Below are 25,253 nucleotides of genomic sequence, written 5' to 3'. Positions count from 1 at the left end.
CGCTCATCCGCTGAGACGGGTCCCCATAACGCGTGCTTCGCGTTGAGATCCCCGCCCAAGACAAAGCTGGAGGATGTATATCGCGTGAATACTTGGTTGAGTTCGTCTAGTATGGGCCCAAGGGGACGATGGGGCGGTGCATACACAGCAACGACCACAAGAGAAACGCCCGCACCCTCGCAATGTACCGCCACAACCAATTGCCATACGTAAATGGGGAAATACTGTAGGCACGGAGCCCGTGCGGACCACTCGTGGATGTTCGTTGGCATGGAAAGTGTGGAGTGCATGGGGCACATTGGTCAATGTGTGGTCGCGCGTGTGCGGGTCGCATATCATAGCAAACGATATGTCCTGCTCGAGCATGCGGTGAATTAAAACCTTTGTGGCGTCCTTCTGCTGGCAAGGTTAGCCTGAATAAATTTGAACGGATGTAGATCAGCCATGTCCAATACAGGAGTGGGGGAGGAACAGGCACAGACTAGCCAGACGTATCCAACGTCTGGGACACGGTAAGTCCAGTCCACATATCGTACGCGCAACCAAAGGCCAGCTCACGCCGATGACGCCAGGACACGGTGGCCTAATGTCACCGCACAGAGACGGACGCCAGGCGTACCACAGGACCTCCCGCACCCCCGCAGGCAGCGGGACGCTCGCAGACATGGTGAACAGGAAAAAGGAAAATATAACGAGGCTGCAAAGAAAGATACTGTGATCAAGGAGATGGAAAAGCATAGAAAGAAGCAAGGAAGGCCGTCGAAAGCCGCACGGCGATCCCCCGCCAGCTCGCCACGCCGAAGGCTGCACGTTGCAACAGGGCGCGCAGCTCCAAGTGCCGTCGGCGACCGCGAGCGACAGTGGACCGCCGAACTGGGACGCAGAGATGGAGAAAGGTCGGTTATCCATAGTCGGTGCGGGCCCGCAAGCGGGCTATCCTGCCCTGTAGAATGGGGCAGGCCTGGGAGCAAGCAGGGTGAGCGCTCGGTCGTACCGCGCGCTTACACTCGCTGCAGCAGACGGCCGCATCCCCCAAGCGAACGGTGCACCGCTCGCCGAGGTGCGGCCCCGCGCATCGCGTGCATACCGCGCGCTCAGGCTGTGATCGAACGGGACATGCACGCCGGGGATGACCGTAGGTGGAGCAAAAGGTGCACGTGGGCACGTGAAGGTCTCCCACCACGTTCGGAGAAGTCCATCCTACAGCGACACGCCCGCGGCTCATTAGCGTCCGAAACGCCGGTGGGTCTACCGTGATTACGTGGGAGCAATTCCCCGAACGCTCACGGAACGAAACCCGCACCGTCAAGGTTAAGGTATGTGTTGCGCAGGTTGAGTTGATCAATAAGCGCGTTAGTCTGAACGTCGGAGTCCACCCCTGTAAGTTTTACTTGTAGCTAGCGTCGATTAATCAGGCGAACAGACATAGCCATTTTGGTTATGGTGTTATTCTCTATAGCCTGTTGTAGACGCTGCATGGTAGCAAGGTCGTCTGACAATACCATGACTCCGTGAGGTGTTCTGCGGAACGTCAAATCAGTTAGGTTAGCCTGAACAGGGTCAATATTGCTTTTAAGTAGACGGAATACGTCCTGCGCAGCAGTGGGCGACGGCACCAGCGGTGTTAAAAACATGATGTGAGCATGCTCACGTTTGTTTGCTGGAGCTGCCGATGGAACCATCTCAGAAACGATGGCCGGGGCAGAGGCCCGCCCCACACGGACGAGCCCTGACGTGCCTGCACCGGTCGCCAGGGCACTAGTCAGCGCACCGGTCCGGGCAATCGCCGCGTAAGTCAGCCCCGGCGTCATCAGGGAGTCAGCCTCCGGGCGCATCACCGGGCCGGCACCGCGCATCCGGTCCAGCTGGTCGCTGAGCTCGTCAGCGCGGTCGCACTGCCGCGCCGCTACTGCTTCCTTATCGGCGCATTCTTGCATCAACTGCCTCAGCAGGCTCAGGATGTGCGACCTGTGGCAATTGGTCACTTTACAATTAGTGTCAAACAGGACGTTTGACAAATCCCACCGCGCGGTGGTAGGCAGCCGTGAGCGCGGCGTCGACCAAGCCGCGCTCCGAACTTGGTGCCGCCGCGCCCTGCAATCAGCCAGAGCCAGCTGCTGGCCCGCGCCCCACTGCCGCAGGAGCCCCGGCATCCTGCGAACTGATATGGAGATCTGCGATTAAGCGATCTTCATCCGCGTCAAATACAAAAACATCGTACTGCGTCGAGTCGCCTGTGGACGATGTGTCATCGCGATTTCCGGGCGGTAATACCGCGCCGGGCACCTTCGTGTCAGCCATAGACCGTTAGTGGGTATGAGCCATGGGCCGAAGGGCCCGAACTGCCAACCGCTACGAAGGGCCAGAAATACAAATTAAAGGCCTCTTTTGCCCAGCTGTCGCGTCTAGAGAAGGCACGATGCCTTTAAGGAGAGCCTGAATAGGGAAGGTTGCAATAAGGAGCGATGGAACCGACCTTTTAGACGGGATCTCCGAGAAGCAATGCAGCCAACGGACCAGCAGTGTCTGGAGCCGGCTCGAGTCCAGTCCGTAGCTTTATGTGGCCCCTTGGTCGAAAAAGAATTGAAAAATAAAGTAGGGGCAAACTTGCACCACCGGTAAGGTATAACGGGTATAAAACCTAATATAAAATAAATAAAAAGGGGCCGCCAAGGCAGCCCAAATCGGTTTTAGAGAAAAACCAATTGATAAAAAGAAAAGAAGGCGGAGGCAAGCTTACAATTAGGCCAAGGTGTTGTATAAAACAATGTCACTGAGAGAGAGGAGGGGAGCAGTAAAGTGTAAACTGCCTCCTAAGAAATAGGTCTGCAAACTGCGCATGCACCCAAACCCACACCCTCCCCAGGGCAAACCATCAATGCCCACGTAGTGACGCGCAGCTGTTTTATTGTAGATAAGAACCAAAGCATCAGTGCTTCTTCGTGGTTGTGCTCTTGCCGCGTGATCTTGTAGCACTGAGTCGACTTGAATGGGCCGGATAAAGGTCATATCGACGGTGACGTCAACGTTCTTCTGGCTAAACAGCTGCACAATTTGTATAAGAGTATACAAATGGGGAAGGGAAAATAGGAAAGATGAAATGGAGAGAAATGGGTATGTAGCATGCGGTTAGGGCCATCCAACACGGGGAAGCCCCGCCATAGTTGGCTTATGCAGTGTGGATGGCCAAGAACAGTCATGCGAGAGTAATATGAAATGGTGAACCGAGAGTCATAAGAAGGACGGAATTAGTGGGCATCGGGAAGCGAAGGAGACAGAGTAACAGAAGGGCAAGGAACGGAGAGGGTTACAAGCCGTATGAGTTGCAGGAGCAGGGCGCGGGATCGTGTGGTTTTTATGATTGCGGGGTACATGTCGTGAGAAAGGGCATCGGTATTAAGAAGGCGGCGCAACCGCGAAGCAACAACTTCGGTGCGCGGGCATGAGGTGATTTAGTGAAGGTCATCTACATTAGGGGTACCACACGCGCTCCGATCAGAGGCAATAAGGCGGAAACGATAAAGGTAATATGGAAAGTGGCCGTGTCCGGTGAAGAAATGCGTGAACAGACGAGGCGGGGGGAACCAAGCTGGAATGGCATGTACACTCCCGACCCATCTATAAAGGCTGGTGCCTTTTCCCTCGCGCTGCCAGTACAAGTGCCATTGCTCTAATGATGCGCTAAATAGTGTCTTTTTGACCGACCGAACTGAGGTGGGACAAGAACGAAGTAAACCACTGCGTATCGCCGATGACGCGGCCTCGTCTGCTAGTTCGTTATCTACCACGCCCCGGTGGCCAGGGACGTGGAAGAGGCGTATGGTGTGACCCACGAGTTGGAGCTGGCGCAGCACTTGTTGAAATTTCCAGATACGTTCATCCGTAGGGTGAAGGCTGGAAATCGCCGTCAAAAGAGACAGGCAGTCTGTATATAGGCGGATTATGCGAGCTCCACGCACGTTCATTATGAACTGGAGGGCCTCTTCAAAAGCAATGGCTTCAGCACTGTATGCGCTAGTGGCATTCTGGATCTTATACTTGCGCTACGCAAGAAGGCGGCCGCGCGGGTCGAATACCACGTACGCCGCTCCTGCCGAGACTGTCGTGAAGGCGCTGTCCGTGTATACGTGATATGCCGGCAAGGAGGAAAGTAAGGCTGCCTGGGAGGGTGTCAAACGAGTGAACGAAAAGCGACAGGCCGCGCGCGGGTGATGCGACCAGCCATCGAATGGACGCGCTATGGAGGTCGGGTGGAAAGTGACCTGGCCATAATGCGTGATTTGGCGGAGAGTTAGGATGGAGAACACTGCCCCCAACCTGTCCAACTCCACATTCAAAGGTGGACAGTTGGCCAGGATATGCAGTGCCGTGGTGCGCGTGGTATGGTATGCACCGGTAAGGGCCACAAGAATAGAGCGCTGGACAGACAGTACTCGGGTGGTTAAGAATGATGATGGAAAAGCCGGCCACCACACCGGAGACGCGTAAGCAATCGCAGGAAGCAGAACCTGTCTGTATAGACGCCGTATAAGCACGGGACGCAGCGAAAAGTGCATGCGTAAAAATTTAAGAGATCTCGCAACCAATACCTCGGCTTTGGTTTTTAGAAAATCAACATGGGCGTGGAAATTAAGTTTGTCATCAAAGACCACGCCGAGAATTTTAATGTGGTCTTTGGTTTTTAGATAAGTGCCGTCCAATCTAATGGAAGGACGCCGCTTAGAGGTGCCAATGTGCCCATTGTTGAAAAAGACGAAATAGGGCTTTTCGTGACTAATTTTAACCTTGTTTTGCCGAGCCCAATTGCAAACCAAGGTGAGTACAGATTCTGCAAGAGCCTGCAACTGCAAGCGCGACGGACCGGAAACGAGTATAATGGTGTCGTCTGCATATGCCTGGATGTGTACCCACTGTGGAAGTGGAAGGTCTAATAAATGACCAAATTCCACAGTAAGGGGCTAATTGGTGAGCCCTGAGGACTTCCAATAGACGGACGCGCCGATGCGTCTCCCGCGTTTGCCCGAAAGACTACTTGGCGGTCCGTCAGGAACGATTTCAGTAGATGGTAAATATTGGCGGGGCAGCGGTGTTGGCGCAGAAAGAACAACACAGAATCGTGCCACACACTGTCAAACGCGCCTGTGAAGTCTATGGAGATCAACACCATTGGTATCTTGTCAGCCGTCAGCGCACTGAGGCGACGTTGTAGGGCATACAGAGCCAGAGGGGCGCTCCGCGCATGTGTAAAACCGAATTGTTGAGCATGAAGGAGGTTGTGTGTGTGGAGGAAATAATACAGGCGAGAATTTAGCAACCGTTCTAATATCTTGCCGAATATAGAGTTCATTACTATGGGCCGATATGCGGAAGGGAGCGAAGGGGGGCGACCGGGTTTTGGGATGAAGATGATCCGGCCGACTTTCCACACGGAGGGGAAGTGGCTCAAACGGTGAGAGGCATTGAAGATGTTAAAAAAGAAACGTGGATGTAGCCGGTACAGGTTACGAATGAACATGGCGGTAAGCCCGTCTAGTCCCGGCGCCGACTGCGGATTGCCCCGGTAAACTGCTCGTTCAATCTCCGCCTCAGTGAATGGATAATCATCCCGTACCGCAGGATACGGACTCTGTACCACAGCCCGGATGCGACGGTGGTAGTCGCTGTCAGCGGTTGGGTCATCCGAAGCGACATGCGTCCGTAATAAGAGGGCCGCCGAGTCTAAGACGGACGTGATGTGAGTACCGTTCGGACCTTGTAGCGGAGGAAGAGATATCATAGGTGGAGATTTTTCAAAGGCGGTCCTGAAAGGCACACCAAAGAGTGCCCGTGCCGTAAGGTCTTGGCACGCCGCCGGATCAGCCGCAGCCTTGGCCTGCCACAGATAGCGTAGGCGGCAGCATATTGGGCTCGAAAGGTCTCACGCATGGCGGGGTCGCGCACGCGCTGAAAACGGCGTCTCATCGCGCGCACCCTGGCACGCTCCTCCTGCAATAGAGGCGACCACCAAGTCTTTGCCCCGTCGCTGCGCGGACGAACCCTTCGAATGTAGCGCCTACAGAGGGTGTTGTAGGTGGTGTAGAACCCCTCTATCACGATGTCGAGCATTGCAGATGTTGAATACAGACATCTGGAGACGCCGCGGAACCAGTTATGGTCCCGGAGACATTCTAGGATTTGGCCGCGTGCGAAGTTTGTAAGACGACGGGCAGTTGTCGTCGTGGCCGCGAAAAGTGTAAATTCAATGTAGCGGTGGTCCGACAGCGTCTCTTCCTCGCATACCGACCAGCTATATCCCTGCTCTGTCAAGGAGAATGAAGCTAACGAGACATCGATCCATGATCGAGCGTATAGTGTCTCGAAGGTGGGGAGTGAGTGACAATTGTTCAATATTTGCAATTCATTTCCGCACGCGAACTGTACAAGTTGAGCTCCTCGCACATCGCTCGCCTCGGGCCCCCAGAGCGCATGTTTAGCGTTGAAATCACCGCCCAGAATAAAGCTGTGTGTGAGATGTTGGGAGACCACCTGGCTCAGTTCATCCAGAATAGGGTCTAACGGGCGATGAGGTGGCGCGTAGACAGCTACGACGAGGAATGCCTTCCCAGCACGTTCGCAGCGGATCGCAACGACCAACTGGGAGCAGTGTACAGGAAATATGTCGAAGTCTGGGGCCCGCGCCAGCAAGACGACGCGTGGGTGCTCTGAAGCGTGATATGAAACGATGGACCAGGGCAGATTCTGCATGCGGTTGTCGCGCGTGTGCGGGTCAGACACTAACGCGAAACTGAATTCCCCCACGATCATGCGCTCCACAAGCAGCTTGGTGGCATCGCGCGTACCGGCAAGATTTGCCTGGATAAATTTGACTGGTGTTTCTCTATCCATGGCGGGTGAGCACATAGGTGTCAGCAAGATCATTACGCGAACACGGCAGGAGCCAGGAAGAGCGCCGGCGATGGCACCAAGACCGCGTGCACGAAGCCAAGTCCGCGAATGGTCGCGACCCACCAAACGAGGGCATGACCCACAGCCATAGGTTACCGGCCCAAAACCGACTAAGAGCACAATTCTGCCCTGATCCTGCAACCCTCCGACATAGAACGCTTTCGAAAAGGTGGTGGTGTGAAAGAAGTAAGCACGCAAAACAATGTAGACAGGGACATAGATGAAATAGGGACGTGGAAACGTGTAGGAAGACGCAGGACACGAGATCGAATGGAGGGACGAAAGGAAGACTAGGGAAAGGGGATGCAACATACTTGAATGAGTGACGAAGGCACGGCGGCCCCGCCCCCGCCGGCCACGTACGCTGTCTCCCGCGCACGTAAAAGCCGCCGACTTCCGCGGACGAGGCGGAGCCACCGCGCTGCGACAGACGGGCCATAGTATTGAAGTTAGCCATAATCTGTTCGCAACCGCAGGCGGGCTATCCGAGCCATCAGAAGAGGGCACCTCCTATCGCCCGTCGAGTGCGAACTCGGCCGCCCTGCCCGACGGCACTCACTACAGCACACCGTCGCATCACCCATGCGCACGGTGCACTGCTCGCCGAGATGTTGGCCGGCGCATCTGGTGCAAACCGCCCGCTCCGGTTGGTCGCGTAGAGGACACGGGCGCCGTAGAGGACACAGAACGTGCACGTGGGGACGTGGAGGTCCTCCACCACGGTGGCAGACGTCCATACCACCGTGACGCGGCCGCGGCTCATGAGCGCCTGGAACGCTGCGGGGTTCACCGCAAGCACATGGGTGAAGTTGCCTGACCGCTCACGAAATGATACTCGCACCTCGCAAGTTGAAGGGTCAAGTTTTACATCGGGATTGCGCGCGTTGATCTGCGCAACGATGTTGCATGCCGGGGCATCGGGATCAACGCCTGTGATCTTAACCTGGGGTTTGCGCCGGTCAACGAGTCACACCGACATCGTCGTTTTTGTGATGACGTTTTGTTGTATCGCCTCTTTGAGTCTTTGGACAGATGTTAAGTCGTTGGTGAGGACAGTGAGGCCGCGAGACGTCTTTCGTATAGTAATGTCGCTTATGTTTTCTTTAGCCGGGTCGATGTTAGTTTTTAGGATATGGGAGAGATCTTTCGCGGGAGTGCTAGTAGGGGTGAGCGGCGACAGGAACATGACGTGGGCGTGTTCTCGCCTTGGCAACTCGTCCTCCGCGGCGACATCGACGGCCGAAGGCGCTGGGCCGAAGGCGACAGGAGCGGGCATGCCAGGCGCGCCCACATGCGGCACCGAACCTCCAACTCGGGCCACAGCGGCATAGGATCGTGCTTGGGTCGCCGAAGGAACAGCGGCTGGGCACAGCGCCAAACCAGCCGCTCCCGCCCGTGCCAGTTGGTGCCGCAACTCGTCAGCCCTTCCGCATTGCCGGGCCGCGACCGCACGCAGGTCAGCACACTCCTGTAACATCCCTCTCAAAAGGCCCAAGATCTGTGACCGGTAGTTGTTTGTTATCTTGCAATTGTTCTCGAACATGAGGTCCGTTATTTGTTTATGGTAGTCAATAGCACGCTGAGAGGAGGCCGAAAGCGCGGCATCAACGGCCCCGCGCTCAGAACACGAGTCCGCATGCCCCCGGTCTCCCGGCCGGCGATCGGCAGCCGTCCGCCCCGGAGGCGCGGGTACACCATTCTCGGACGGGCCGAGGTTAACATCCGCTAGGATGCGATCTCCATCAGTAGAAAATACTGACGCGTCTGAGCGCGGCGAGCTGCCTGTCGAGGCAGAGTCGCTCCAGGGGGAAGATCAGTAGCGGGGTTTACGCTCTCCGCCATGCCCCTCTAGCGGGTATGAGCCATTGGCTCGTAGGCCGGCAGCCGGCCACGGCGAAAGGTCGAAAAATATAGAAAATTAGCCCCTTTTAGCCCAATCCAACGCGTCGAATGCGATCCCCAGATGTTCAAAAATAACCCCTGATAGAAATTTGACGCCAGACGCCAGAAATCAGAAATTACTGACCTTTCGCCGATAAACAGGAGGCCGAGGGAGACAGGCTGCCAGGCACTTGCACGAGCGCGCGCGCCATCAACGACGCATCAATCGCCGCTCCACCCGGCCCCCAAGGTCGCCGGGAAGCGCCGCCGCCACAGCCGTTTTCTCCGAGACTGAGGAGAGCGCCTCTACTTCATCGTTCCAGCTTATCGAGGCGCGTCGCGAGGCCGCTGAGTTGCAGGGACGCCTGGCGGTCATCGAGGCCGGCCTGGGCGGACCTGCGATCGAGATGACTGGCCCTGGGCTAGCCGGTCGCGGTCCTGCCGCACGTGCGGGCGGGATCGCCGCGAACTCGCGCGCAGGTCGCGGCGTTGACGATTGTTGACGTTGGCGATCGGGCGAACGTTGGTTGACAAGCAAACAACGCAACACGCGAGAAGAGCACTTAGTAGCAGGTGAACTTTGCGAGCGCGACTAAAACCTCTGAATTGCATTGCAATTGATATCGTTTAAAAGCAGCGCTTAAGAAGTTCTGTCTATTGTTACAGATAACTGAAGTTTGAAAGAGGGCATACAATGGCGGCTGCGAGGCCGCCATTACCAACCATGTCGGCTATATGGTTAGCTGCTGACAGGTCACGTTTTTCGAAATTCACGGAAGTCTTGAAAATCGTTCTTTTACCAAGACGAAGAACAGTGACGTCGAGGTGTGAACACCTTTCAACGAAATTATTTTCCTTGTGCTTCGCAGCTCTAGTATAGAATGTTAGTGCTCAAAACCGCGTTTTTGTGCAATGTATTTGCACAAAAACACATTTGTGCAGCTGCTTGGATACGCAGGTTTGCCGTGACAAATTCAGAAATAAGCTTTTCCGTATCGCTCCACTTTTCAGCAGCTTGTTCGGGAATACCCTTAAATACGAGATTATTCCGCCTCATTCGATTATTCAAATCATCCACAACGATGTGTCTTGTTGAATCTGTTTCTGCTCTATGTTCTTCAACTGCACTTTAGATTCTTGAAGAACAGAACAGACAGTCGTAACGCTTTCACTCAAGTTGTCAACAGTCTCAAGTCGCTCTTCAATTTTCGAGAGTCGCCTTTTGACGTCTGTCACAGTAGTGTGGATATCTTTACGTTTATTGGTCACATCCTTGTGAAATCGCTCGTTTGACACTGTAAGTTGCTTCATTAGTGTCACAAGTTGGTCAGTCTTATCCGGACCCGGATTAACCTCAACATCTCCCGCACAGATCAGTAAATGAACAAGAGCAAAAAATGGCTGTGGCTTAGCTAAGGTTAAGCCCAGGATGCGAAGCATACTAGCCTTTATTTTAACGCGACAGCGTTAAGGAGCTCGTGTCGCAGAAAAGCCGGTGTCGTCGGCGTCGGCTCAGGCGTGCGGCGCTTGCTCAGGCGCACATTTCGTTGTCGCGCCGAACGCTGCGTTGTTCGACGCTCACCGCGTCCGATGCGGGGGGCGACGCCACGAGCGACGGCGCGAGTTGGAGCCCCGTTTCTCCTCTGTCGTGACGTCACGGTGTCACGTGGTATTGAAGGCGACACCGCCGCGCCTGAGGAGCTGGGTTGAGCTCTAGTAATATGCTTCGCATAAAAGTAAAGTACTAGGCGTCCACCCACGAAGTAGCGCCTACCAAAGGAACACGACCGGAGCCACACAAGGCTACATGGCTCCGCAATTCTTCTAGGTTGAACGAAACAGCAAATGCGGGCGCGGTAAGTGTACAAATCAATACCCATAACTAGTCAGTCAATGACAGTGAAAGTTTTGACAATGACAGTTTTCGTCGAAGGCATTTTGACGTTGCGTGACGTGGCACACGCTGTCATTGCTGGAAATGTCGTTCATAATAATTTTTGGTGCGAACAACTGCGCGAAATCTTAGTCAGTGACCAGATACAATGACGGCAGCGAAGTATGTTTATCACCGCATTTTCGCGTTCCTTTGAGGCCATAAAAACCTTTGATGACGATTGAGGGCCACAGCGTTGCATCACTATCGGGTTATGCTGGCATTATTGCTTTGAAGCGCACTACTTTAATAAGTGCTCATTTGAATTTAACTTAGCTGAACAGTTCAAGCTTTTCGTGGCTTTTCACAGATTTCACAGCGGAGTTTCCTTTTTTTGTTTATTTTTTTTCCAGGATATTATACACAAGTAACAATCACTTGTCGAACCTGTAGCCGAAAGCTAGTTGAAGGTCCGATAAAAAGGAATATAATGGAAATTCTAGCATAGCAGGAATAAAAAAAGAGCAACAGTAACTGTGTATACAAAGGTGTTGGTTGTTGATTCATAAGTCAACTAAAAGGAAGTGAATACAGCAGAGTAACAAATAACAGTGTAAGGGGCACAGTTCAAATACAGGAGACTACATATCGCAATGTAAAGATGTGTACTATGATGTTAATTTCTTTTTCGCATCCCACAAAAAATTGCAGGCAATAGCGATTAGTACTGAACTGGTTCATAAAGCATACAATTGATGAAATTCAGTACGTACTTAAAAAAAACGAGAGCAATAAGACATTTCAATGCGTAACAAAACAACACAATCGCGTCATACTAATTACATGGAATAATCAGAAAATAGTCTAAAAAATATAATTATTCTTGCTTTGTACAAATCTATCAAGAAATAGATTATTTACTCTGTCTTTAAGAAAGAAAAGAATATTGTTTCAGGGCACTAGGGAAGTTCGAGGAATTCGAGTCTGTTCCAGGTTTTACTGCCTGTGAACTGTAGCATACGCTCTCCGTATATATTGCTACACGGTGCGAGATTAAAATGACCTGCAGTTACATTTCTTGTACATCGCGAAGACGAGTAAAATATGGATGAGCTAAATGGGTGGTTGAATCTAACAACCCTATAAACACACAACGAAATGCTCTGCTGACGTAAATGGTCAAATGGTAATATGAGATATTCGTGGAATAATGGGGCCGTGTGATCGTAATTCTTCGAATGATTCATAACTGTAATTGTGCGTTTTTGGAGCCTAATAATCGGATTTAATATGGTTTTGTACACCCATCCCCACGAGTGAATGCAATACCTTAAGTGACTTTCAATAAAAGCAAAATACATAAGTCCTAAAACTGAGGTGTCAAAGTACTCGCGGGCTAGAATTAAGCTGTAGCAACCAGATGACAATCTAGAGCAGACACTGTTTATGTGATCTTCCCATTGCAGGTGCTTATCAAAAATTACCCCAAGGTATCTGTAAGAACTTGTCTGATCCAAAGGGATGCTATTTATATGTTTGTTTAAAGGTGTAGTATTTACAGTTTTGAAGCGTGACTGAAAAACAATATATTTTGTTTTCTTTGTATTAATTGTTAATTTGTTAGCCAAGAACCAGTCGGAAATTCTATTTAACTCTACATTTACCTTATGGCTGAGTTCTGCAATATTATCCGCAGTTACTATAATACATGTGTCGTCTGCGTACATCAATATTTCTGCAGAGTCTATAATTTGTTGCAGGTCATTTATATACAAAGAAAAAAGAAGCAGACCTAATACGGAGCCACAGGGATATTTGCTCAACCGTGGAGGATTTTATAATTGCTACAAAGAGATTGTCTTGAATTCTTAAACATTTTATTTTTGTTCATTTCCTCCAGTTAGCTTTACCATTTTCAGTTTTTTAATAAAGATAGCCTAATTTCATCCAAATCTTGGCCAATCCCCCACAGTGGGTGTGCGCCATCGCATAAGGAATACCATACCATACCATACCATACGGAGCCTTGAGGGACTCCAGTAACAATATCTTGTTTTGAAGAAGTTATGTTATTGATTTTCACGACCTGGAAATCGATCGTGCATATAACCTGATAAAAAGTCTAATACTTTGCCTTGAAACCCACAATGTGCAAGTTTGTCCAATAAGATGGAATGATTCGCTGTATCGAATGCTTTCTTTAAATCTAAAAAGACGACAGCTACTAGTTTATTTAATTGTAAAGCCATATTTATCTTTTGCGTTAACGTGAAGACTGCAGTAGCTGTTGAGAAAGGAGGTCTGATGCCATCTTGCTGATGGCAGAGCACATTCTACTTATCAATGAATATTTTCATCGAATTCGATAAAAATTTTTGAAAAACAGTATTGATTATGCTTAAAACAGAGATTGGCCTATAATTTGAAGGGTCAGACGGATCACCTTCTTTATGGATCGGAATGACTTTGGCAATTTTTAGAGAATTTGGATATATTGCTTGAGTAATAGAGTGATTGAACATTCGACACAAAACTGGGCCTAATATATCAATATTTTCCTTTAAAACCCTTACAGAAATGCCGTCGGGTCCTGACGCTTTATTGTTTGGTGTATTTAATACGTTTGAAACGATGTCACTGAGCTCTATCTCTTCTAGAATAAACGAATTTACTACTGGATTAGGAGAGGGAGGAGCTTCACTATTTAGCTGTGGTAGTTGAGCGGCTAGTGCTGGACCTACAGTAGTAAAATATGTGTTTAAGTCTTCGACAGTGTCTGCATCGACAGTGGGAGGATAAACACACTTTTTTGTGTTTTTACCAGTAACCTCGTTTACTATTCGCCACAGTTGTTTGGAATCGCCGGCAGCTTGACTGATACGTTTCCAATTAAAATATCTCTTTCGGACTCGCATCATTGAGACCGCTTTGTTGCGAAATGTCCTGTACTGACCTAAGTAGTAAGCATTACTCCTATTATGCCTCCATTTGTTATACCAATATTATTTTGTTTTAAGTATTTCTAATATTTGTGTCGTCATCCATGGACAGATAGGCTGATTATAAGAATTTCGAGCATATGTACTGCTACACTCATTTATCAAATGGCTAATTAAGCTAGTAAAATTGGAAAACTCTATGTGTGCATTATCATTGTACACTTGTTGCAAGTCGGCCTCATGGATTTTATCTCTGAGCTTTCTATAATCTACTCTGGTTATAAGCCTCCCGCCATCCTTATTCTTTACACTTTGGCTGTTAAATGCTGTGAAGATAGGCAAATGGTCTGAAAGAGGTAGACTGTACACTCCACTATGAATTCCAGACTCGATGTTCGTCAATACGTGATCTATTAGAGTAGCCATAGTGCTTGTTACACGCGTCGGTTGACATATCAAATTTCGGAAATTAAATGATTTAAGGAGATAAGAATAATCGTTGTGTATTGGATTAACTATATCAATGTTCACGTCACCAACGATTACAACCTGCGTAGCTTGGCAGTTTCGTAAGCAAGATAAAATTGATTCCATTTCGTCAAGAAAACTGCCAAGGCTCGCGTTGGGAGGTCGATAGACCACGCCTGCGATATAACCGGTTTCTATTTTCACAAACAGTACTTCTTTATCGCAGGAAGAGAATGTAATCGAAGGCAGTATTGTAAAGTCGACATTATTTTTCACAAAAATGGCGACACCGCCCCACGATAACATGACACACGAGGGCGGGATATTAATCGGCACCCTGGCATATCTACGATTTCATCATTCAAAAGCCAAGTTTCACTTGTTGCAATGACGTCATACAGGAAATTATGCACCGATAAAAATGACGTCTACAGGTTTACGTTTTTTTCTTAAACTGCGTATGTCACAATGAAAAATGGTCGCATTTTTGTTAAATAAAGGTCATCTATTTGCTTTGATGTGTAAGCCATCTTGATTAAGGATTGTATCTGTCAGGCTACCCAAATATACGGAATCACACTATTTGGGCTAAAGCTTCTTCACTTGTAAGGCTGATGACCCTAGAATTTTCTGTCTTCCGCATAAGTACTTTGCCATCTGATACCCAGGTGAATTTCCACTTTTGCTCTCGCTTCCCTTAGATGGCCTTGGCGAGTAGCGCCTTATATTCGGGGCATAGATGTTCATTCACGTACAGCGGTTGATTTTTCCGCGCCAAGCATTGCTGTTGGTATTTCTTTTCTTGCTGCTTGCAGGATCATGTCGCGCTTTCGGCGCGCATTAAACCTGGCAGTGACATTGGCTGGTCCATCACCCTTTGTGCGCACACGATGAATGACATCAATGTCTCCATCTACAAGATCAACGTTCAAGAATGTTGCAATCTTTTGCATTGTTTCGTCAAGAACTTCATTTTCAGTGCAAGGGATACTTTTCAATTCAAGATTATTTCCATGACTGTACTGTTTCAATTCAGTCAGTTGCCGTCGTGTTTCTTTAAGTTCTTTGTCCAGCCGCTCGTTTTCTGTTTGACAAATCAGGCTTTGTTTCTGCACCTGAGAATGTTCTTGTCGAAGGTTTACAATTTGTTGCTTGAACTCTTCAAAGTTGCTATTGATAAAGCCCATTGAAGCTGCAACTGATGCAACGGGAATCACGCGACTCGTTAGTCAGTGGGACAAATGTCTAAACGCTCATGGAGACTACTTTTAAATAAAGTACCCCGTTTGTCATATTTTCGCCTTGGCTCACGTTCATTTGACTCATCCTCGTATATTTTGCAGAAATCCTTCTTTTTATATGCTGCTCTCTGTTGCGACTTTTTGGAATTGGAGCAATTACTAAAAATACACGACCAGGAACGGCTGCTCCAACGCAATACATTCTAACAAAGCACAGCATCATTGAGATTTTTCCCTGGTCGTTGCACATGTACAAAAATGTGAACAATGCTCTTGAATGACAGAGAGATGCAAATGAGAGAAAGGCAGGGAGGCTAACAAAGTTTATTAAAATAGTTCTCCTCAACTTATTCATTTCGTGGCGTTTACATTTTTAATGTCAGCTATAGTTCTACAGTTCTATAGTTCTACAGCTATATATAGTTCTAAAGTTCGTGTGATATTTGTTTTACTCATTAAATATACAGAAAACATGGGAGCATTGATATCAGTTATTTCAGGCACAATTTTGAGACATACGAGTATATTGTTTTATGAAAATTAGCTATATTATTTATCTTGACAGTGCGTAGCGTTCAAGAATTCGTTTGCAGCATCTTTGGCAATGGCAGCGCAGTTATTATTAATGTTTAATGTATTTGATCCCTCGACAATTTCTATAAGGAGGAGGCCGAGCTGCAAAGTGAGCCCCCCTCCCGAACGAAATTTCTGGCCCCGCCACTGAACCTGTTGGTTAGATGAATACAGTGATTTTGCGGTTTTCCTAACAATTGTAAAGTTTTGACGACACTCAAGGTATCTGTGAATATGATGGACTTTTGGAGCTTTTATTTGTTAGCGTGTTTATTAGCCGCAATATTGAATAGGCCTCTGCCCTGAAGATACTGGTTTCAGGATTTAGAACGTCGGATTCCGAAAACGATGGCCTGAGAGCCTAGTAAGAGACGCCGGATTGTGACTTTGATGTGTCTGTGCAAAACACTGGGCAGCTGTACTTCGATTGTAACTCTCGAAAGCGCATATGTGTGTACGCATATGCAGCAGGTTTTCTAATATCTACAAATGGTGTGTCGCATTCAGCGGCTTGCCATTGCCACGGCGGTAACAGCTTTACTCGAGTATTAGGCGATGTTCTATGATTGGAGCACCCATTTCATCACTAGGTTTTTTTTACAAAGGCTTTTCTCATTGAAGAGCGGCCCAATCGCAGTGACACATATCAGGTTACTAAGTTTCCGTCAAGAAAGCTTATTGAAGAGCGGCATTTGTCCTGTGGCACATGTGGAGTGACTCAAGTTGGCATGAATTGTGTTAATTGCAGAACGGTACATACCCAGTGTATATACCCAGTGATCCAATTTGGCGTGGCAGAGGTTATTAGACATACCCACCGAAAACTGGGTGAAGCAGCTGAAGAATGCTTATTGCATTAAACACGTCCGATGGCTGGTTTGTTACCAGGGGTTTGTTACCAGGGTTTTCTCCTTTGTCTGCTTCGTGCATATCTGCCAGTATCCGGAGCGTAGATGAAGGCTGGAGAAATGCTCCGCGCCTTGTAATGAATCTAACGCATCATCAATTCGGGGCAATGGATATATATCTTTGCGGGTTATATTGTTTAAGGGACGGTAGTCTACGCAAAATCGCACTGAGCCGTCCTTCTTACGCCCCAAAACATGACAGGTGACGACCAAGGGCTTGAGGATGGGTGGATTATGCCACGTTTCAGCGTGTCGGCAAGGTGAGTATCGATGATCTGGCGTTCAGCGGAAGAAACGCAATATGGCCGTCGGCGCACCATGGAAGTTCCATCTGTGTGTATGCGGTGAGCCGTCGCAGAAGTCTGTCCCAGAAGAGGAGAGTGGACGTCGAAGGGGTCTTTATGCTTGGATAACAACGCCAGTAACTCTCTCGTTTACTGTAGCGTTAGATCGGCGCTGAGGGTACTAGCGAGAACAGCAGGGACTGGATCTGCAGCTGTGGGTGGTTGTGAAACAGCAGTAGTCGAGGTAAGCACAGAGACAGGCTGAGTGTCTAAGATGCACATGAGAACGGCGCCTTTATAAAGCAGGACTGGCTCAGTGTTTGTGTTGAGTACAGCCGAAGTGGCCGTGCCGTTAGTGAAGCGAACAAGGCTGGGTGCCATTGCAATCTGACATCACCATCGGCGATGTCAGAGTTAACTACAAGGAGTTGTTCGCGGCCAGGGCACAATTGTGAGCAGTTCGTAATTGAAGGCGCAGTTCGTGCACGTCGTCGGAATCGTCGGTCTCTGTCAAGTTAACGAGGCGTTGACGGCACGAGATAAAAGCAGACGCCGAAGAGAGAAAGTCCTACCGTAGTATAAGCATGTGAGCACAGGAAGTCAACACTGCGAACTGGATATGTTGGCGCATCCCGTCGATCGAAACTCTAACGGTGCATTGCGCCGATGGCCGAATCACAACATTATTTGCACCACGAAGAAGAGTTCCACTGTAAGGTGTAGAACCTTTGCGTAGACGAGAGCAGAAGCCAGCGTGATTAATAGAAATAGCTGCTCCCGTATCAATCATTGCTAGAACTGGTACACCTTCGACACACACGAATACAGTATTGGCCGGGCGCGCTGGAGGAATTGTAGTCTGTGCGAGCCATGCAGCTTTCCCTCCAAAAACTGCACCATCTAGTTTTCCGATCCGTAGTCAGGAGTGCGCGTGGCTGGTTGTAGGGGTAATGTCGAGCGTTGCAGAGGGGAGGCGAGTGGCGGCGCCCTGGACGGTAGTTGCGAGGCGCTTTGGGAGGTGGAGAAAGTGAGCGGGGAAAGAGCCGGCGCTGGTAAGGACTCGGAGGAAGCAACGGGTCTCTCTCATAAATATCGTAGCCGCGGCGTTCGTCCTGTTGTCGTCTTCGGCAAAAACGCGATATGTGCCCGCGAATACCGCTATACTAACAAATGGGACGAGGCGTAGGCCAGGTAGTGTAAAATGCTGTGGCAGGCGGACGGGGTGGTAGAGTCGCCAGTTGGGGGCAGTAGGAGGAGCAGGAGGCGCTGTCCGAATGAACGCTGGTTGCATAGCTGCAATCTGGGCATACGAGGTGGATGGCGAAGGAGGGGCACAGCTCGCAGCGCAGGTCATGGAGGACAGCTCCTCTTTGTTGGTGTCGCGCAGGCCAGGAACCGAAGGTTGAGGCTGGAGAACGGGAGGTTTGAGCAGGCCACACGCTTGGAGTTCTTCGCGTATGAGAGTCCGAATCAGCATATGCAGGTCCGTATCCGAGGAAGGAGGCGCGTCACTGGCTACAGGTTGTAAACGGATGGCCTGCAGTGCGTCCAGGTGTTGGCAAGTCGCGATCACATGGTTAACGGTATTTGATTCTTGATCGCCAGTGCGTTGAACGCAACGTGGGAAATGCCCTTTAGGATATGGCTAACACGGTCAGATTCCGTCATGGTGGCGTCAACACGGCGACAAAGGGCGAGGACGTCCTCGATATAAGAAGTGTATGTTTCCCCGGGAAGTTGCGTACGTCCATCAAGCTTTTTCTTAGCGACCTCGGAGCGGACGTTGGGAGCGCCAAAAATCTGCTGAAGCTGGTGTTTGAATGCCGCCCAGCCAGGCAAGGTACTCTCGTGGTTGAGAAACCAAGTCCTGTCAACGTCATTGAAGCAGAATGCGACGTTGCGAAGCTTGTGCATATCATCCCACCGATTAGACTCACTCACGCGGTCATAATTGTTCAGCCAGTCGTTGACATCATCACTACGAAGGCCGGCGAACATGGTGGGATCACGCTACTGCGTGCTGACGGTCCATGAAGGAACGGCCGGTGGGGCAGAGACGGTGATGCCGGAGGTTCCTGGAGGATCTTCCTGGGGCATCCTGGCGGAAAGGCGGAGCAAGCGGCGACCTGAACGAAGCTCCACGGAAATTCGAAGGCGTTGAGGACCAAGAGATCGAGAGCAGCATCCACCACTTGCGAGACAGCGGTTAAGCCGCAACTGTCTATTTCGCAGGTCGCGCGCTGAAGACGATGACGCTGGCCATGCTGATGAATATATACAGATGAGGAAGATGAAGTAGTCATATAATGATGATATATATATATATATATATATATATATATATATATATATATATATATATATATATAAATTCACAGGGCCGCACTTTAGGTACAGAGCTTCTCAAGAGAAGTGGATTGCCATTTGTGACACAAAGGAGCCGTACATGCCGTCTAAAATTTCTATTTCAGCTCATAAAAGGGCGCTACAGCATTTATACATCACGCTTTATCACTTTCTCTACTGGTTATGCTGCACGTCATCGACACTCACAGACACTAACACCGTTAATTACTAAAAATAACTGCTTCAAATTTTTCTTATTTGCCTTTTTCCTAGAACTATTGTTGAATGGAATAATCTTACTGATGACGTTGTAACCCAATGCTCACTGCCATTATTTGAGTCGCACCTATGTTTATGTAGCGAGTGATTTACTGTGTGTGGTTCAGTAACTTCTTGCATTTGCACATCGCAAGTGACCGATGTTATGTATCGATGTATTTTGTACTTAGATATTTTTCAACTGCACTTTGTATGCACCCTGCTAAGGTCCTGGAAACAGGACCGCAGTATCAATAAATAAATAAATGAGTAAATAAATAAATAAATAAATAAATATGTTTGTGTGTGTGTGTGTGTGTGTGTGTGTGTATAGAGGTAATACAAATGAAGGAAGGAAGGTTGCATGCGAGGCAGCAAATGACTGAATGGCACGAAATATCGGCATCTTTGTGAATGCCCAGACAGTGAAAATAAGAAACCAAAATGATGGGGACGCGTTACTGCGCGCCATCTAGTGCTGCTGACCTAAAAGCTCATCCTAAAACACTCTTCTGCTACTGCATAGGCGGCAGAAGGGTAGTTTACCCTTTTCTTTTTTGCAAAGAAAACTTGTTTGTTTGATTGTCTGCGTTCTTGTAGGTGAATATTGTGTCTTGTTATGTGCAAAAGACAATGTTTGCGAAAATCAATAATATGTTAGCCCGACAGTGCTGCTCTCCTTCTCTAAACGGGCCTTGCTGATGGCGCCTTCCGGAACCTCACGCCATCTATTGCCATTACTCGAACTACTATTCCAGGACTTCCTCCTGTTTTACAAAGATGGCGCAGTTTCCTTCTCGCGCCACGTTCAAAATCTTTGGCTTTTTTTGCGGTGGCACGTGGTCTTGATGTTCCAATTTGTTGTTGAGTATTGGTAATATTGCTTTTATCATAAAAAAACAATTGCAAAAAAAGTTTCGGCAGAGCCTTTTCCATCAGAACACAGGCGTGGTAATGACTGCACGGATGCTTGCCCTCAGTTATGTTAATATACCAATCAATCAGTGAACTTCATTAACGTTTTCAGGGACAACCGGGCGGTCTTGGTACTGGCGCACGTGAGGAATGGGATGACATACACACACACACACACACACACACACACACACACACACACACACACACACACACACACACACACACACACACACACACACACACACACACACACACACACACACACACACATATATATATATATATATATATATATATATGTATGTATATATATATATATATATATATATATATATATATATATATATATATTGCACACATGAACAAACAGGAATAACAAGTGAACTTTCTATGCGGTTGCTTCTTACAAATATAACATATTTGAAGTAACGCAACATGGAATAACACTACATAGCATACTAGAACATGCATTGACATAACAAATTGTAGGATATAAGATCTAAACAAATTGTTGATTGGTATTCCTGGAAGTCTGCAGACGAAGCACACGGTAACCGTCACATGGAACAAGGCGGGCCCGTACACACCAGGAAACAGGAATGAAGAGTATGCGTGTCCTTGAACAACGGTCCACCACATACTAAAACAACATTGACATTTATCTAAATAGGCCGTGGAATGGATCCGAGTCATGCTTGGAACGTCGGAAAATGTACGTTAAACATGTCAGTTCTGTGTGGGTGTTGTTTGCAGGCCCGCAGAATCCTGGCCAAACGATTATTTGAGACACCAAAAGTAAATGCATGAAAAGGTCTAGAGAACCTAGGCATTTTTCGCAGAATGCTTTTACAAGCGTTATCCAATATTTCTGTACGATCAATGAGACCACTTGCAACTTTAAATAAGAAAGTTAAGTCAGCTTTCGTGCGTCTGCAGCCCAGGTCTTCTAGACCGAGCGAGCACTCAAAGCGAGGCTGTTGTTCACGGCCGACCTGCCTGGAGCACCGTTATCGATGTATAGAGATAAATTTCATTTGAACTCTATCCACTCATGTTTAATAAACCGGCAACCACTGTACCGAACGACAGCGGTATTCCAGGAGAGGTCGGCAGAGGGATGTGCGCAGCTTGAGAAATACACCCGTGCTTCTGAGCTCCCTCGAGGTTTGACTTTCTGTGCCAGGGCGCGCAGGCCGTGGTTAGTGGCACATTTTGTGAGCAGGAAGAAGCTGAGCTTGGAATGAAGGATGATTCCAAGGTCGCTAACTTGGCACTTCAGAACGAGTGGGTCTTTGCTCAGGAGGTAAGGGAAACGGAACTATTACATTAATCTTTTGACCGTTTATCACTGGTTTGTTTTGCACGCACCAAATGGCAAAGGCGGAAATGTCTTGTTGAAGTAGAGTACAATCTCGAAGGCTGCCAATTTCTTTGAATATCTTTATGTTGTCCGCATCAAGAAAGAAAGAAAGAAAGAAAGAAAGAAAGAAAGAAAGAAAGAAAGCTGAGTTTTTATGGCTTTGGATGCACCATTCACAAGGAGACACAATAAGAAGCAGTCCAAGGACAGAACCCTGTGGCGCACCACTGGTAGCTACGTACGTGCTTGAGTACCGTCCGTTGGCCCTGTTATAGCACTGTCGATTTGGCAAGTAGTCGTGCAGCAAGAACAATAAAGGAACGGAAAAACCGGTTTCGCAGATTTTTGGGAGCCACATGGCGTGACTGACATCAAACGCAAATAATAATAATAATAATTTATTATCAAACCTGCAAGTACAAACAGAGAAATCAGGTTCGCCTAAGCGATCACAGCGGCTTGTCACGCGAAACCCGTCAGTCAGCAACAAGGCTCAGCCACAAAAATCGGACGTGTTTAGGAAATAATAAACAAAAATGACATTGAAACCCAAGGTAAAAAGTGATAAAGTACAATGCAAAAATAAATAAATAAGAAACTGCGAGAAAGTGAAGACACATTTCACAATGATAAAGGAAAGGAAATATGACGCCTATAATCATTCCATGAACAATTCCTTTAGACTTTTGTGATTATCGCGTATAGACTCAGAGAAAATAATTTCAGAGGGAAGGGCATTGAACATGACTGAAACAAGGCGCGAGTATATCTGCCAAATCTGGTACGTGTGGGAGGAACTGAAAAAGCGGGTGCATGACGTAAAGGACGGCAAAGCACAGTGGGGACTTTAAAGGTATCTGTCCAGAAATGTTTCAGTACCACTGTTTGAACAAACAGTGATCACAGGTTCGGCATTTTTAGCATATGAAAAAGGTTCGCATCTTGTGGTCTTTATACACCATAAGTAACGCTTTTTAGCATACACTTTAGCAACATATTTGCACGTTGATGCCAGTTAGCAGAACATTGAAGAAATGTGGTAATCCCATATCTGATCACACTGTAGGCTAGCGAGTGAACCAAAAATTTGTCTGTCGGGAACAGTAAACGTGGCACAGTAAACAGATGATTTTACGAAGTTTGGCACATATGTAAGCTAAGTGAGTAGAAAAGAGAAGGCTTGAATCAAACCATATGCTATATATCGAGAGTGGTGCAGATAAAGTGAACAAGAAAATGAAAGACTCTTGAGTGGGCTATGGAGGCAAACCAACTTTGATTTAGAATGATTGGTGTCAATGACATTTGTACCAAACAAATCCATTAATATTCTAACGTCATTCTGAAGCATTGAGAATCCGTTTGGGAAATTCACATGTGTGGCTAAAAGTGCAGTATTGTCTGCTTAATGAAATAACTTGCAGATGAATAGCACATTGCACATGCCCTTAATCTATAAAGTAAAAACTAAGGTAGACAGTATGGAACCTTGTGGCACACCGGCCTTCAGAAAAACGCGGGAAGTGCAAATGTTTGAAATGGACGATCTGGGAGTGATCCGTAGGGAAATTGTGTAAGAACCGGAAAAAAAGGACCTCGAAAACCTAATATCTAGCAAAATCGAGTGGCATGCCGTGTCAAACGCTTTTGCCACATCTAAAAATAGTGCAAACATACAAGATTTTTTCAAGTGAAGAAAGTGAATGGTCCCTCAACTCTTATAATAAACCCTGAGTGCCTATTTTTTCAATAAAACCATATTGACAGTCGGAGCCCCCCCGGATACAGAGGGGGGGATACACGGATACAGAGGCAAGCTTAACGAGAATGACTGGAACTGTATCTTTTTTTTTTGCTCGGTAAGCGATAGATGGGGGGGGGGGTGCAAGAATGCCTTAGCTGTCGAAGTCTTTGATGCTCAATTTTTTGGCAAGATTCGCCGCAACAGCGCGCAAGTCCTCATTAGGTGTAGCAGGAAGGCCGTAGATTTCCAGGTTTGAACGGCGACTGTACTGCTCCTGTTTATTCATTTCAGTTTTCAAAGCCTGGATCTCGATCTCTTGCTCCTGCACTTTGAGCGTGAGGGACGAAACCTCCGAGTTGGCTCGTTTGATTCCTTTTTCACTTGTTTCTATGATAGCCAGAAAATCGCCGTATTTACCTGACATGAATGTAATTGAATTCTGAATATCACTCACAGGAGACTGGAGCTTATCGGCGATTCACGTCAACACCAAAAGCTGATAAATTTTAGCAGGAAGTGGTAACACTGAATTGATATGAAGTCTAAGAAAGACCGCCGAGCTTTTGATTTATATCTCCTATCTGGCTTTGCAGGACATCAAGTTCATCAGTAACAGATGCATCTGTAACCGCGGGTCTGTTTTTTTCCCTGTCGACAATGACGGCATTTCCATGTGTCACGTTTGGACGAACCCATCGAAATGAATGTTGATTCTGCGATTCCTGAACATGAGGGGGCCTAAATGAAAATCTTCTTTACACTCTTTGCAACACATGAAACGGCCACCATCAGAAAGAGGATCAGAGCAAGCGGCACAGGACGACATTGGCATAGCGCTGCCAAAAGAACATACACAAACTCTAATGCACAAAATATCAAACCCTCTAGAGCAATTGACGGCACGTAGAAAGTAAACAATTCAGTTAGGAGCCTTAGCTCACCTGGACAGAGACAAGCGTCTGATTGTGGCAAATAATTGCCGCCCACTGCAGAAGGCTGTGAATCAATCCGTGTTTTAAAGGTGACACTGAAACGATTAGGAGCCCTCTGGTGCCCTGGCTTGTCGAAGGGGACGCGATCTTGCTTTTGCAGGCTTGATACCGCGGTTATCGCATCTGGAAGCTGGCGGACGATCGCTGTACGAACCGGGCTGGACGACGCATGGTTCTCCGAATTTCCTTCTGTTGCCTGGACAGAGACAAACGTGAGATTGTGGCAAAGAATTGCCGGCGACTGCCAATAATAATAATAATAATAATAATAATAATAATAATAATAATAATAATAATAATAATAATAATAATAATAATAATAATAATAATAATATAATAATAATAATAATTTTATTCGCGCCCCAGTGAGCGTTCTAAAGACACTTTTTTAAACAAGAAACGTTTGGCATTGCAGTATGCATGCTGCTTCTGTGCTGACCCCGACGCAACTGATTTCCTGAGGCATACGCTATTATGCAGCTATATTTAAATTTAAAGTATGCATGCCAGCTGTGTGCGTTCC

This window comes from Dermacentor variabilis, chromosome 5 (assembly GCF_050947875.1).
Source record: "Dermacentor variabilis isolate Ectoservices chromosome 5, ASM5094787v1, whole genome shotgun sequence".
Taxonomy (NCBI): domain Eukaryota; kingdom Metazoa; phylum Arthropoda; class Arachnida; order Ixodida; family Ixodidae; genus Dermacentor; species Dermacentor variabilis.
The sequence above is the reverse complement of the archived record's forward strand: the minus strand, read 5'-3'. Positions refer to the sequence as shown.